This window comes from Brachionichthys hirsutus, unplaced genomic scaffold, assembly GCF_040956055.1.
Source record: "Brachionichthys hirsutus isolate HB-005 unplaced genomic scaffold, CSIRO-AGI_Bhir_v1 contig_398, whole genome shotgun sequence".
Taxonomy (NCBI): Eukaryota; Metazoa; Chordata; class Actinopteri; order Lophiiformes; family Brachionichthyidae; genus Brachionichthys; species Brachionichthys hirsutus.
Window position 1 is genome coordinate 1 of NW_027181049.1, and position 15,631 is coordinate 15,631.

At 43.9% G+C, this 15,631-nt stretch overlaps 1 pseudogene; it reads left to right on the top strand.

Moving 5' to 3' along the window:
* The first annotated feature begins 880 nt into the window (after positions 1–880).
* LOC137917136 (DNA (cytosine-5)-methyltransferase 3A-like) lies at positions 881–15,389 on the top strand (annotated as a pseudogene).
* The last annotated feature ends 242 nt before the right edge of the window (positions 15,390–15,631 follow it).

Sequence of the window (15,631 nt, forward strand, 5' to 3'; positions counted from 1 at the left end):
TTGCGTGTCGTTAGACAGACATAATGCACGCAGCGGCGATGCGCAAAAGCAATTCTTATTTTAATACATGCATTTAGGATTTTGACAAGGGGTGCAAACCTTTGTGTATTTGCTCTGCAGTCAGGCGGAAACAGTCGGCAACTATTTAGAATTATATTATTAAGAGGCCAAGTATTGATGCTTCCATCTTATCAAATGTTATCCTTTTTAGCATAAAGTGAATGTCATCAATATAATATGATGTATTTTGGACATTTGAAGGCTGCACATAATTTTTTTTTCCTGTTTTCTGACTTTTTAAAGATAAAACATTTAATCAATAATGAAATATCCTCGTACTTATTTCCTCTGTAGCTCGGCTAACAGACAACTAACAAACTTATAAAGAACCCCCCCCCCCCCATGACCTTCTTTCCAGAGGAGACAAAAGGTGTTGAGCTTTAACTCTTAAACTGGAAACAGCTTCCATGCATTTTGGCCTATCGTGTATTTATTTGCTAGTTTGGTGTGACTGCTTAATGTATTGTTTTTGGCATGCTATTGTTTTATTGTTTGCTACATCCTGTTCTCCCCTCAGACAGCCTTTGGGCTTCATCCAGAATAGAAACTACTGTCGGTCGGTGCCGTGTTGCTCACAAACGTTAGACGAGAGTCAGTAATGTCGGGTACTTTCCATCCTACGTGTCATTCAAGATCAGACTTAGGAGAAGAAGAGGAAGTGCAATATGAGAAGCTGTGTGAGTTTAACCAGAATTATAAATGCTATTAAAGATAATCTGCACCGTTGAACAGTCGCATTGAATCAGAACGGTAAAATGTGCAGTCCGCCGCCTCTCGAAGGTCATTGTTCTGGTTCACCGGGCTAAATGAAACCCAGCCAATGCACCTACTCTCACAAAAGGAAATTACTACGAGCTCGCACAAATCGATTGTACACTTCCCGCTCGAGCGCAAAATGGTGGAGAGACGAAGTGTATGAAGAACGTTGAACACATAGCAGTCCAAAGACAGCCAGACATTTTTCTCAAGAGTCCGTGGACCAAACCAGGGCTGATTTGGATTTACACTCGACATGTGACCAAAAAGATGACTTCAAGTCCAGATTCCTCTGTTTCTGCTGAAGTGTAAGTAGTCGGTCGTTTGCATTAAAGTTAGCTTTAGAAGCCGATGTAGTCTTTTTAAATCCTAATGTAAAAATTACTTACGGAAGCTTTAATTTCAGATTTGGGTTTAAAATATTACATGCTAAGACCACTAGCGAGATGGTGGCCTTATTTTTAGTTTAAACAAAAGTTAATCACTATTTAATGGCAACATTTTGTTTGGTTTGTTCACACATCTTAAAGTTAATTTCAGTTTATTTGTAACAAAGCGCCTGGTTGGATTTTTACATAGCAAGACTTCAACCATTTACGTAATCGGTGGCCTTAAGTCGACCACTTTCACTTAATCTTTTAACTTTTATGTTTATGTCTTCTTATGTTTTTTTTTTATGATTCTTGCATAAAGTCTATGAATACAGAAATGTATTTAATGATCTTGATATTTTCCGGAGAAGTTTTATGAGTTATGATTCAGCATTTTAAAGTTGGTTTCCAAACTTCCAAGTCAACATGCGAGGTGAAAATACAGTTTTTCCAATAAACTTCACAATACACAGTTTAATAATGATAAAACCCACTTTTATTCCAAGTTGACGTTATCTAAATAATTGTATTTATCTATTGCCCAAGCTATAATAACAAAGTATTGTCAGTAGAATGCAAATCTAAATTAGAGCTAAACAGCAGTGTATCATCTGCATATATACAGACACTCTGCTGCCCTGAATACTTTTATTTAGAACCAGTTTGATGTGGCGGTAAATATATGGCCCTGAACGGTGCGTGCGCATTGTTAATTAATACATATGAGCGTGAAAACATTCCTCCTGTTTAACTAACCGATGCTAAGCTGTGTCTGGTGTTCTTAAAGGTCCCATGTGGCCCTTTCAGTTCCCTTTTATGTTCTCAGCCAGTATCCGGCCCCCCCTTACCTCTTCATTAAAGCCTTTATGGACTTATTAGCACCGGCTAGCATTAGCATAGGGAGCTTGACATGGACTTCCAAACCACCGGCCTACAAAACCTGTTCACACACACACACACAATAATCCTGCTGCCATTTTACGGGCGGATCATCAGAGTTTGGGATCAGTAACTGCTGTGGATCTAATGGATTATCCATTTGAATTAGAGATGGGATTATGTAAACATTAGATTCGTTGAATGCACAATTAAGCAAACCACTTACTACTTGTAAAGTAGAACAGTTGAAAGCCACCCAAGCGTTCTTCAAACATCCGAGGTCATATTTTTAGGTCATTTACATTAAAAGTCATTCGAGCCTCGTTATTTGAGGGGTTGTCGTTTAACGCAAGGGGTTCCTCCCAGCTGTCCTCAATAATCGTTGGCTCTGTTAACCACATTGATGCCTCTCATTCAATTTGTGTGTGTGTGTGTGATTGTGTGTGTTTAATGGAAGCTGTTGTTGCACTGATCCAATGCAGACGCGCTCATTTCTGTTCTGCCTTCAACTAACAAGGCAGACTAAAATGTGCTGTGTGCATGGGTTTGCTGTGTGTGTGTGTGTGTGTGTGTGTGTGTGTGTGTGTGTTTATGCGGCCTCTATGTGTAAGTGTGTAGTTATTCTGTCTGTGGAGTTCTTTGATGAATCCAGACAAGGGCCGGCAGCAGTTTTCTCAGACCGAGACTGTGCTCCGTATGTTTCCCAGGAGATGGCGACCCCTGACCCCTGCGCAAACGCTCCCCCAACCCCGCCTGAAGAGCCAGAGCCCTCCCCCTCCCCTCCCAAGAAGCGTGGGCGTCGGAAACTAGAACAATCCGAGAAGAATAAGGGTATAGATTTACTGCTAAGTCATATAAATCCTACAATATGACTAGAAGTTAAGTTTATCTTCAGAGGTCTCTGATTTTAGGGCAACAGAGGTAACGACTCCCCCTTTTAGATGCTTTAAGGATGTGAAAAGTCGTCGTCAGCTTACCTGACATTTTAATAATAAAAATAACTTCCAGGTTGTTTGAAGACATTTCAACCTTTATTATAAATGCCAGGGCAAAGTGATGAAAGCCATGACTTTACCCCCTCATTAGAGTTCTTGTTAAATGGGCCACTTCCTGTAACTTTTGCTCTCCTGCAGACGAGCCAGATGACAGAAACTGTGATTCCCCCAGAGAGGTGAGAAATCCAATTGCTGCCTTGCTTCTGATGTTGTTTTTGTTTTTGTTTTTTAAATCCAAAGAATGGAATGAAAAAAAAAAAACCCCAACAACAACAGCTACTTTTATAGTACACGCGTGTTTCAGAGTATGCACGTTTTTATGTGTGTGTGTGTCTGTGCGTGCACACGCAGGGAGATGCTGGCAGGCTGCGGAGGAGGCCGGTCCAAAGAGTGACTTTCCAGGCTGGAGATCCGTATCACATCAGCCGGAGGCAGAGAGAAGAATGGCTGAGCCGCTGGAAGATGGAGGTGGGAGAGAAACAGGTGTCTGTCTGTGTGACTTTAGAGCTGCGCTAACACAAAGGCTTTTGTGTTACGATGCCTCACGCCGACACCTCAAACACGTTTTGACAGATCATGATTTGACTTATTATTTTTGGAATGTCTTTGTCCTCCAGTAAAAGCATCTGACGTATCTGCAGCCAGGAGTTGCTAGCTTTTTAGAACTGGAACTATTTGCTGGTATTGCTAAATAACCAGATACAAGTAGTGGTTTGCTCTGTGTAGTACCTAGTAGTACTGTGCTGTTGGGAATATCACAAAAAAAAAACTTTAAATGTTTGTGTTCGGTGATTTTTGTTTTGTTTTGTTAAATGTTCATTTTTACTCAAATAAAAAGAGATAAAAAATAACCATTGAAGATTATTTTAAAAATGAAGTGCTTTCCTACGAGCTAGTTCAGTTCACGCTGCCCCCTCCGCTCACTCACGCATCTAATCATGGCTGCCCGCAGGCCTGCGTCCGCTCTGGTGCAGCATGCGGACGGCATCGGCGTTCACCTTAAAGCTGCGCTGCTTCTGCTGACATCGCTGCTGCTGTTACTTTCAAAGAAAGGATCCAGTAACAGGCGCAGTAACCACAGTGGGAAGCGGTACTATGGCTAGTTAGGAGCAAGCGTTAAATGTTTAGACATGTTTAAGCACTAAAACTTGAATGTGGCGGGGGGGGGCTAACCATAGACGTTTACACTTGACAAAGTCCCCCCCAAACGATGTCGCCTCTGGACCTCTGCCAGACTGTTTGTCACAGCAAAGGAAATAAAGCGACTGTTCTGGATCATTAGATTTTTGAACATTTGCATAGCTAACTTACCACTGCACATCAGGAAATCCCCTTCGCTGTCCGCCTTTCAACAGAGACTGAAAACGCACTTCCATTCATTGGCGTTTATTTGTTCCACTTATGTTTCCCATTTTTTTTTTTTTTTTTCATGTTCTTATTTTCCATTATTTATCCTTTAATCCCGCTCATGTATAGCACTTTGTGTCGGCTGCGGTCGCTTTAAAGTGCTCTATAAATAAAACTGAGTTGAGTTGAGAAAGCTTTTGTCACAAAGTTCGCACGCGTGAAACTTAATCATGAACTGGGAAATACAATTTGAGCAGATGGTTTGTGACGACTTCGTGGTTCTGTTTGGATTTTTGTTTTCCTCCTGCACACATCACATCTGTGTCCAATTTTTTAAACATCTCATAATTTCATTCAAATTATCACCGTTTTTAATTTTCCCGCAACCATTGAAGTAGAACTACCCTAACGTGACCGTGGCAAAGTTAGCGACAGGCTAGCAAACAGGTCATATGATATCTGGTAGAGCTGCATGGACTCACTACAGGAAACCACAGAAGTGTGTGTGTGTGTGTGTGTGTGTGTGTCTGCGGATGCCTGAATGTGTGTGTGCGCGTGTGAGGAAAGTAAAAGTCAAAGACTGAACGCAGAGACAGGATGTGTGTGTGGTTGTGAGAGGAAGAGAGAAAGTCTTTCGTGTTGATTGACAGGTTGATGGAAACGCACAAACGACCTTTTCCACCCAGAGATCTCAGCGCTGCACCCATCGTGTGACGAGCCGTCCGGGGGGGGGGGCGTATCTTCCCGTCGGCGCTATCTCCTCGCTTACTGGCTCATCATCTGCCTTTCAAACCACGCTTTCTGTGTCGATCCAAAAGGCAGGTTGTCCTTGTGTGTTCGCGCTACTATATTTGAAATAGAAATAATAATAAATAATGCACGATCGAAATAAAGGAAATGCAAAAACAGGTTGGGAACGAATGGTGGAAGAAATGAGGTGAAGCCAGACGGAGGTTAACCAGTCGCAGATTTGTGTGTGTGTGTGTGTGTGCGTGTGTTCTGCCAGTCGCTTAAACTGCAGCCAGCTGTTAACACCCCCATCAATATTCCACCTTGCTGCTGTCTGAAGGAAACCTGGGAATCTGGAAAGTCTCCATTTCAGAATGAAATGAGTGTTTGAGGGTGAACTCTCTCTCTCTCTCTCTCTCTCTCTCTCACACACGCACACACATACACATACTTGAACAGGACGTGATTGTTACGTGATTTATTTAGATTTACAAACAAGGCTCTGGCGTTTTGCATGACAAAGTGGAGACGAGTCGTTTGTCTTTCCATCAGAGCTCTGCTTGGAAGCCGATGATTGTTTTTAACTCCTCCTCCATGCATGGACTCCTGATGTGCATTAATATTTCATCCCGTTTGCTTTCTGGCGAGCCGGTATACCTTGTTTATAATATTTGCTGACAACCTGTGAAAAGCTCAAAGGAACTCTAAGTTGAAAAGTGTTTCTAAAGAGGGATGAAAGTTCACAAACGAATCGTCACAGATTCTCTGTGGCTGTTCTCTTAAGGCTCGTTGTTTTGTTTTTAATTATATTTCCCGCTCGCCGCTTTCACGCCCCGAGATACAGAAGTAGTAAGTGTCATTAAGCCGGTCATCCTTTCCATCTTCTTGGTAATACTTTGGTGTTTCTTTGTTGCCTTAATCAATAAAGACATTTCAACGACACCCTTTGATTGACATTAGAATGGCCACTTTGACTTCTTTACCTTCTAGAGCCTTTAGCTTTCACCCTCTTTCTGCTTTGTCAGCGACTTTTATAAAGCTGTGGTTTTACGTTGCAGGTCCTCAGTTAGTTAGTTAGTTGGTTAGTTAGTTAGTTAGTGCAGCTGAAAGAAGTCGGAGTTCCTTTATTTTTATACGTTCAGCATTTAAAAATATCATCGACTTCCCTAAACTGCATCACTTGAGTCGCTGTAACTGCATTTCACACTAACGTGTACTTTTCTTGTGTGTACATTAGAGGTTCTGACCCAAACACATCCCAGGGCCTCGCCAGCTCTCAGGCTTACTTAACCTTTGACCTCAGCGCGCATACACGCCTCCTACAAATAACACACGTAAACACGAGACTGGATTTGTGTGTGAGTGTTTCATCACCACCTTTAAAGCCCCCCCCCCCCCCGGGGCAACCAGACATAACTCTATACCCCTATTGGCTGTGTGTATGTGTGTGTGTGTGTGTGTGTGTGTTTGCTGAAGTTCACCTAAACATCTGTTAGAAAGGGAACTGGTAAATCACACACTTCATTGCTGGCCAATCAGCAGAGAGAGGGGGACGAGGAGGACTTGAGTTTGTCTGGGGAGACGCAAAGTGCAGGAGAAAGTGGAGGAGGCGAGAGACAGACGAGGAGAATGGCAGGGAGAAAAAGAGCGAGGGAAGCAGGCTCGCTGTTGCAGAGCTGCCGCGTCTGGGCTGTAAGTGATATCGCTCTTTCCTATTCCACGTTTGCTTCGCGTGAGAAGTCTGCCAACGTCGTTTTCTGGAAGCGTTTCTATCTCTGCCGCCAAACGTCTTATTTCACGGCACCTTTTGCGTCTGCGCGCCCGCAGTGGTTCCGTTGTTTTTCTGAGGTGAAATAGTTTGAACATGCGGGAGGTCCCAGCGGTAAAGCGTTTCCTTTACTTTGTCTTTACTTATTTGATGAAGTCATTTATTCACAATATTTTCTTTATTTGGGTGTTGATTAAACTAACGCTTTAAGCTGTGCGTTTGTGTTCCTAAATGTGTTGATATCATTTAATTTTCACAATTTTCCACCTTTGGAAAATGTTGGAATGCATGTTAATGTTTGGAAAACGACACAAACTTTATTATTTTATAATCTGGACAGCAGTTGCTGTATTGTGCTAAAAACAAGTTAGCTTTTGTCAAACCCGATTATATGACTGGCCTCATATATGTGATCAATACTAATCAATGAGCGATCATCGTCAGTCGTCCTCTAGTGTACGAGAGGGTCCCCTTAGTGCTGTTTTTATCACATTCCCTGTTTGTTTGTGGTTCATTTCAAAGGGTCAGGGTCGGTCACGCTCATAAAAGGGGCGTGGTTTACGCTATGGTTCATTGGCGAGGTCATCGGTTGAAGGGTCAGAGGGGAAGGGGGAGGCGGCATCGGGAGTGAAAACATGACCGGGCCACGGGGTTTGTCAAAGTTCACCGTTGTAAGTCAAACTGTTCTCTCTGCCTTTGTTCTTCCTCACACAGGCCTGCTGTGTTTTTTTTGTGTCCAGGAATCGCCTTTAATTTAAGACGGCAGCCATTATGTCATACTCAGAAACGCTTTTTACTTAGATAAGCCCTAATCGACTAATCGTTTTTGTCGATTAGGTGCGAGAGGAAGCTCTGATTCTTTGCTTTGTCGGCGGACGCACGCGGAGTGTTTCTCTTTTATGAAGCAAGGTGACATTTTTGTATTTGCTCCATTCTTATGCTCCGCGTACGGAAAGCGAAGCAGAATCTTTAGTCTAACAACAAAGGCTTATTTAATAAATGTAATGTCGTAAATAATCCTAAAGAAATGAACAATTATTACAGGTCATTATCAAAGCAACTTTCACAAATTCAATCACTCTGTGACGGCAATATAAATAAATTAAAATAAGTATTTAATCATAGCAGCATGTCTTTTTTTCCCCCCCAGGATCTGACCCTTAGGTTAACTTCAGGCTTTGTTAACCCGAGCGGATGAATACACGAGTCGCTCAGCCGCATCTCCGGAGGAAACGAAGCTTCCCGATTGGCTGGTTCAGTCAGCCAATGTTGCCGGGCAACACAGTTTCATCTTGTAAACTGGACGTCTGGCAGAAACGTGAGTGAGGTCCAAGTCCTCTAATGAGCTGATGCGGTCCAGATGCTGACAGAAATGATGGCGGCGCTTTCGCCACAACGAACGGACACGCGTAGAAATGGTTCCCGCAGGAAATCCACCAAATATCATCAACGAATAAAAACATTCAATCTCATGCGAATCTTCAGACAAACAAACTTTGGAACGTTTCCACCAATAAATGTAAACAAAGAAAGAAATTATTCCAATTCCTACAATGCAGTGCTTCCTGTTGTTTCTCAAGCTGCTGCTGGCCACAATGGCTTGCATTTATTCCGGCTCCTCCTCCTTCGTGATGTCAGCGTCGTGTCCGGCACTCCCATGCTGAGTCGCCAGCACAGTGTCACTCACACTTTTAGCAAAAACATTTTTTATTTCCTCAAGCATCCCAGATGTTTTCACAACTAGTGATGATATGAAAACTCAGAAGCGGAGCACGTGTGTGTGTGTGTGTGTGTGTGTGTGTGTATTTGTGCGTGTGGTCTGCCTGTGATCCGTGTAACAGGCTGATTAGGGTTTTATGAGGTCAGAGGTCAACAGGAGCTGAAAAGAGCGACCTCCTGGCCCAGAGGTCAAACAGAGGAGGCATCTGTCTTGACCGAACACTTTCACTTTTACTGTCTGTCCTGCTTGAATTTATGCCCCCCCACCCCCCACCCCCCCTCGTGTGTCGCTGCCTTTCTTTTTTTTCGGGGGGGTTCTCAGCAGAATTTATTCCCATCAAACAGTGTCACACATTCACTGTGGCTTTTCAGGTCAGCGAGATGGAAGCCAAATGCTCCGTTCTCTTCAGCGTTAAAACCCCAAAAAGGAAATGATTTTAGGTCATGGAACTTCTCTGGGGGGGGGGGGGGGGGTTGTGGGATCTTACATCTGGGCCAGTGAGTTCCTCGTAGTTTTGTAACCAGTGAGATCATGGACATTTTTTCACATTATTCTGCGGCAACATCCAAATTCTTCTTGCCGCAGGACATGTTGCAATACCTAACGATCAATAACCAGTTCTAGATGCTGCATTTACTTCCCTCTCCTCCTCTTCATGTCGCTCCTTCCTGAGAGGGAACCTAATGAACTCCTCCTCTTCACACCCTTCCTCCCCACTCACTTCCTGTTTAGGGGAACAACGGAAGGATTGTTCCTGCCGCCTGGAGCACCAGGACCTTGATCTAGATCTTCAACCACATACAGAATATAGAAAACACCAACATACAGAAAGAATAAGACCTTTAATGTTCCGAAACGGTAAAAGTTCTGGTGGCTCATGTTTCGGGTTCTGTTGGTTCTTCACAGGCAGAGCGACGGGCCTACAGAGAGGCAGAGATAAGCATGATGGACGACCTGTCCGAGGGACACGCCCACAAAGAGGACGAGCCAGCCAGCCCGGCCCCTCCCCCTTCACAGCAGCACACAGACCCCGCCTCTCCGACGGTGGCTGTGACGCCAGAGCCGGTTGCCAGGGGAGAACAAGCCACGCCCAGTGAGGTAGAGCACCAGGTAAAATCACAAGAGAGCCTTTGATTAAAAAAATAATAATTCCCAACACATAAAAATAAAAAACCATGAATAAAAGCAACATTTTACTTTTCTAAAATAAATGTAAATAATTTGTAAATATTTATATATTATATTTATAAAAGTCACAGGGTTGGGGTTACTCACTGAAATGTTTTACTGTAAACCTTGAAAGTGGTTTTATTTGAGCTTTATTTCATCATTTATTGATTGGAAGTGTTCTCACTTTGTTTGAGCCGTTGCTGTTTTATTGCAGGAATGAAGGTTCTGATATCTAAATGTTGTCGATTTTCCTCGGTTCTTTTTCTGTGTTTGACAGCTTCTTGTTTCCCCCCCCGCTCACTAACAGGATGGCAAGGGCTTTGGCATCGGTACTCTGGTGTTTGGGAAGCTGCGCGGTTTCTCCTGGTGGCCCGGCCGGATTGTTTCCTGGTGGATGAGCGGCAGAAGTCAAGCAGCTGATGGGACTCGCTGGGTGATGTGGTTTGGAGATGGAAAGTTCTCTGTGGTGAGGAGTTCTTTCTAGATTCATAGAATTCTTGATCAAATTCAAGAATAATGTGTGTCTCGTCGTGACCATCCGTGATAGGCTTCAATGCCTTGTTAGAGTTTCCTTGTGCTTCCTTTTGCAGGTCTGTGTGGAGAAGCTGATGCCTCTGAGCAATTTCTCGTCTGCCTTCCATCAGCCCACCTACAATAAGCAGTCCATGTACCGGAAAGCCATCTTTGAGGCGCTGCAGGTACTGTTTAGGCCCGCCCGTGTTGTTTTTCAGTCATTATTTAACACTGAATCTATGTTGCTGCATTCATTGTCTTGAAAAAGACAAAAAAATATTCATTTAAAAGCCCAAAACTTTCATGTTACTCTGTAACTTATTTTCTTTATATGTACCAAGCTACCTTCATATCTTCATATTTATCAGTCACTTCATTAAAAAAATGCTTCTTTTTTAACTGACTATTCCTTCTTCAGTTTCTATCCAAAACTATTTTTTATGACATTCTATTGTTTGACTGTACTTCATCATCATCATCATCAGGTGGCCACTGTGCGGGCGGGGAGGCCTGTCCCATCCTGCGATGCAAGCGATGATGCAGACGGGGTTGAGATTCAAACCAGACAGATGATCGAGTGGGCTATGACTGGTTTCCTGCCCAGTGGTCCGCAGTCCCTGGACCCTCCAGAGAGTAAACGCACGCTAATCAATATTTAACGCAGATGTCGCCTCAGGGTCAAACAGAAGTTCAAATTGTAGGGAATGAAGTTTTATTTATTTATATGAGCTGCTGTGACACGATAGGACGATATTCGTTACCGCCAAAGATAATGTTAGTTATTCCCACAGGTGAGCAGAATCCATATAAGGAAGTGTACCCAGAGATGTGGGCGGAGCCTGAGGCGGCGTACACGCCTCCGCCGGCCAAGAAGCCACGTAAGAACGCGGCCGAAAAAGCAAAGATCAGAGAGGTGATTGATGAAGGGACCAGAGGTAAGCGTCTGAGCTGCAGCTCCTTACTTAAACGTGAATCCCTGTTTGTTTGTAAAAAAAAATAAAAAATACTGTGATGCTTGTTTTGGAGATGAAAGACTTGAAAGATATGATAAAAAAATATATATATATGTTGTGTGCGTGTACTCTGTTTCCAGAGAGACTTATAGTTGAGGTAAAAAAGAAGACCAGGAACATAGAAGGTAAACATGTTTATTTTATTTGTTATGCTTTTATCACAAAATTAAATTTGAAATTAAAAAGTCAGGCATTAAATGTGTTTGTTGAGACCAGATAAATGCCTTTAGTTGACAGAAATATGAAATATGTTTGTTGTTGAAACAGAAACTCCTCTGGAAGGTTCTTGTTGACGTTTTTTGGCACAGTTCATCCATTTATTCTGTATAAACTACAATAATATCTCATTGGTGGACTGGAGTGACAAGAAATCAGCAGCTGGCCAAGTATTTAATGAATTTGTACGACCGATCTTAAACACAGTGTGGACGTTTGTGGCTAACAGGTGCTAAAAGTCTATCTGTCACACCTAAATGTCTATGTGGATGTAAATCAAAGGATACAAATGTGTAGATTATGCCCTTCTATGTCTGTGCTTATTCAGATATCTGTATCTCCTGTGGGAGTCTCAACGTCTCTCTTGAGCATCCTCTCTTTGGAGGAGCAATGTGCCAGGGCTGCAAAGTAAGAAATCTCCTACCACTTATTCTCATATTCAATCTCACTTTTATTCTTATTCTCATTTTCATTGATATCCTTTTATTCTAATTCTCATCTCTTTATTCTCTTTCCCGTTCTCTGTTCATCTTAAATGTGATATTCATCATTTGTATCCTCCTGTATTCCCGCGGTGAGATCGTTTCATCAGTGACTCTTATAGTTTTTCTTATGTATTTTATATTTTTCTAATCCTTTTTCTAAAGGATTCTAATGCGTACTGACTAAGGCTGCAAGAAATAACTATTGAATAGTTTTTAAATACATGCCCATGAAATTAAAACATTGCGATGCACAACAAGGACTGATTGCCTCTGATGCTGTCTGTGCTCTGGCAGAACTCGTTCCTGGAATGCGCCTACCAGTATGACGACGACGGCTACCAGTCCTACTGCACCATCTGCTGTGGAGGCAGGGAAGTGCTCATGTGTGGCAACAACAACTGCTGCAGGTCCGGCGCGCTGCTGTAATACCAGAAGTGGGAAAACCGCACTTCCTTGTCTTTGTGGGCAGGATGAGGTTTTGATTCCATATCAGGGAGGAACCCATAAATGTTAAAACACGATTCGCGGCTCTCGTTATTGCCGGCAGATTCCTATCTGTCAATGTGAGGTTTTGTTTTGGCAACAAGACTCTGACCTCGTCTCTACAAACATGCACCAGCTCAACAGTCAAGTCGGTTTGTGTTTGCACCAAAATTACACAACCAAAGTTATCGCACAAATAATCGAGCATATCGTTGTATTTACGGAGACCATAAGTACACCTACTTTATATACTGCTAGTAATCCAATACATACCGTAGAACTCATGACCAAATAAAGTACACGTACTTAATACTTCCGCTAGATCGTACCACTAATTTATTATTTGTGTGTGTGCGCAGGTGCTTCTGTGTGGAGTGTGTGGATCTCCTGGTAGGAGCCGGCTCGGCGGCGGCAGCCATCAAAGAAGACCCCTGGAACTGCTACATGTGTGGCCCCCGCAGCGGCAACGGGCTGCTGCGCCGGCGGGACGACTGGCCCAGCAGACTACAGCACTTCTTCGCCAACAATCACGAGCAGGAGTTTGTAAGTCCGACGAATCCGTCTGAAGTTGTCTGAGCTGAATATATATATATATATATATATATATATATATATTAAACACTCTTATCTCTAAGGATCCTGCAAAGCTCTATCCTCCGGTGGCAGCGGAGAAACGGAAACCAATCAGAGTTCTCTCCCTGTTCGATGGCATCGCCACAGGTGATTGTTTTCATTATTGGATCCTAAAATATAATTAACGCGGTAAAAAAAAAAAAGGCAAAAAAAAGTTTGGGTTCCTCGACATGTTCATTTCGCTAATGATCTGTCAGACATTCAAAAACGTCACAATAATAAAAAGCAGAAAAGAGAGAGATCAGATCTTTCCGGTCCTGCTGATCCTGTTCCTCCAGCTGTCGGGACTCCCACATCCGGAATAACAAATCAATGTGTCTCCCAGGTCTGCTGGTGCTGAAGGATTTGGGCATCCAGGTCGACAAGTACGTGGCGTCCGAGGTGTGCGAAGACTCCATCACCGTCGGCATGGTCCGACACCAGAGCCGCATCATGTATGTGGGCGACGTGCGGAATCTAACTCGCAAGCACGTAAGTCACGTGCACTGATGCATGAATCCGCCACGTGTGGATCGCTTTTTCCGCTGCTTCATATCCCGTTTTCCTGACGCCGACGTCAGATCGAGGACTGGGGGCCGTTTGACCTGGTGATCGGAGGCAGCCCCTGTAACGACCTCTCCATCGTCAACCCAGCAAGAAAAGGCCTCTACGGTAAGAAACGGCGCTGAAAATCACACCAAGTAAAGCGTTCTGACGGATGCTGAACCGTTCTCTCCCCCCCTCAGAGGGAACTGGACGGTTGTTTTTCGAGTTCTACCGTCTGCTGCACGAGGCTCGGCCGAAGCCGGGCGACGAGCGGCCGTTCTTCTGGTTGTTTGAGAACGTGGTCGCCATGGGAGTCAGCGACAAACGGGACATCTCCCGCTTCCTAGAGGTAGGGGCGAACCCACCGGCAGCACGCGGCGGCGGTTCCCTGAATGAGACGCAGAAATAGAAAGGTTCACTTCCCTGTTAAAAAAAAAAAACCATGTGGACTTGGTAAACGTTAGCCAAAACAAGGATTTCTTTAGATGTTTAAAGACGCTTTTGAATCTTTGTTTCAGTCCATTGTGATGGTTTTAGGTCTTTAGCATAAATATACACAGATGAAGTGAAACAGGAAGTAACCCCGCTGCTCTTCTTCAGTGTAACCCGGTGATGATTGATGCTAAGGAGGTCTCTGCTGCCCACCGCGCCCGCTATTTTTGGGGAAACCTGCCAGGAATGTCCAGGTGACTCAAACATTCCAGCTATTTGGAGCCGGGTCATCGTTTTCATGGCCGTCGCGGCTTCAGCCCTCATCCGTGTAAAGCTTGTTATTCTTTACCCCCCTTCTCATCGCAGACCTTTGAGTCCCATGTCCAACGACAAGCTGGACCTGCAGGAGTGCCTCGAGCACGGACGCACGGCCAAGGTACCCATGTCATACGTGTGTGTGTGTTGTTGCCATGTTTTTTTTTTGGACTGTTGTGAAGCGAGAGTGAGGATTCCACACACGATTAGAGAGTACAGACGACTGTAGATTGTTACATTCTGTGCCACGAGATTTTAAGAAAAGTTTAGAGAATGACTGGGATGTGAGGAAATTGATAAATGGTCTCCCTATATTGTGATTTACACCAAAAATGATGACATTTTATTTTATTGATATTTTTAGATTCCTTAACCATGAAAAAAAAAAAACCTTAAACAATTGGATTCACATTGAATAAGTTCTTTGGTGTCACATACTGCCTCGTGGAAAGCTGCTGCAGAAAGGTAGCCGTAGGATTAAAAAGAGGATTTGTCTGTGTGTGTCTGTCTGCGTTTGTGCGTGTTTGGTTCTGGATCTTAATTCCAGTTTGAGAAGTTGCGTACGATAACGACACGATCCAACTCTGTGAAGCAGGGGAAAGACGAGCATTTCCCCGTCTTCATGGACAACAAGGAGGACATCCTCTGGTGTACCGAGATGGAAAGGTACGGTGGAGTGTGCTTGTGTGTGTCTCATATGGACACCAATGTTTTTGTGTCTTTTATTTTTCAGATAACATCTTGTTAATTTTGTTAAATGCTCTAACGTAACCTTACTATACACGGCGTGTGTGTGTGTGTGTGTGTGTGTGCGTGTGTGTGCGTGTGTGTCTCCAGGGTGTTTGGTTTCCCCGTCCACTACACCGACGTGTCCAACATGAGTCGCCTGGCCAGGCAGAGGCTGCTGGGTCGCTCCTGGAGCGTCCCCGTCATCCGGCACCTCTTCGCCCCACTCAAGGAGTACTTCGCCTGCAACTAGTCACACGCACACACTCACACACACACACACACACACACACACACACACACACACGCACGCACACACACACACACACACACACACACACACAAGCAGTATGTAATGACTGAACCACACAGATAACACGCTGTGTACAGCTAGTACGTACATGAGGGTTGGCTGGACTGGCAAACATACCCCCCCCCCCCCACACACACTCACACTCACACTGTAATGGACTGCTTCCCTCTATCCCACATAGA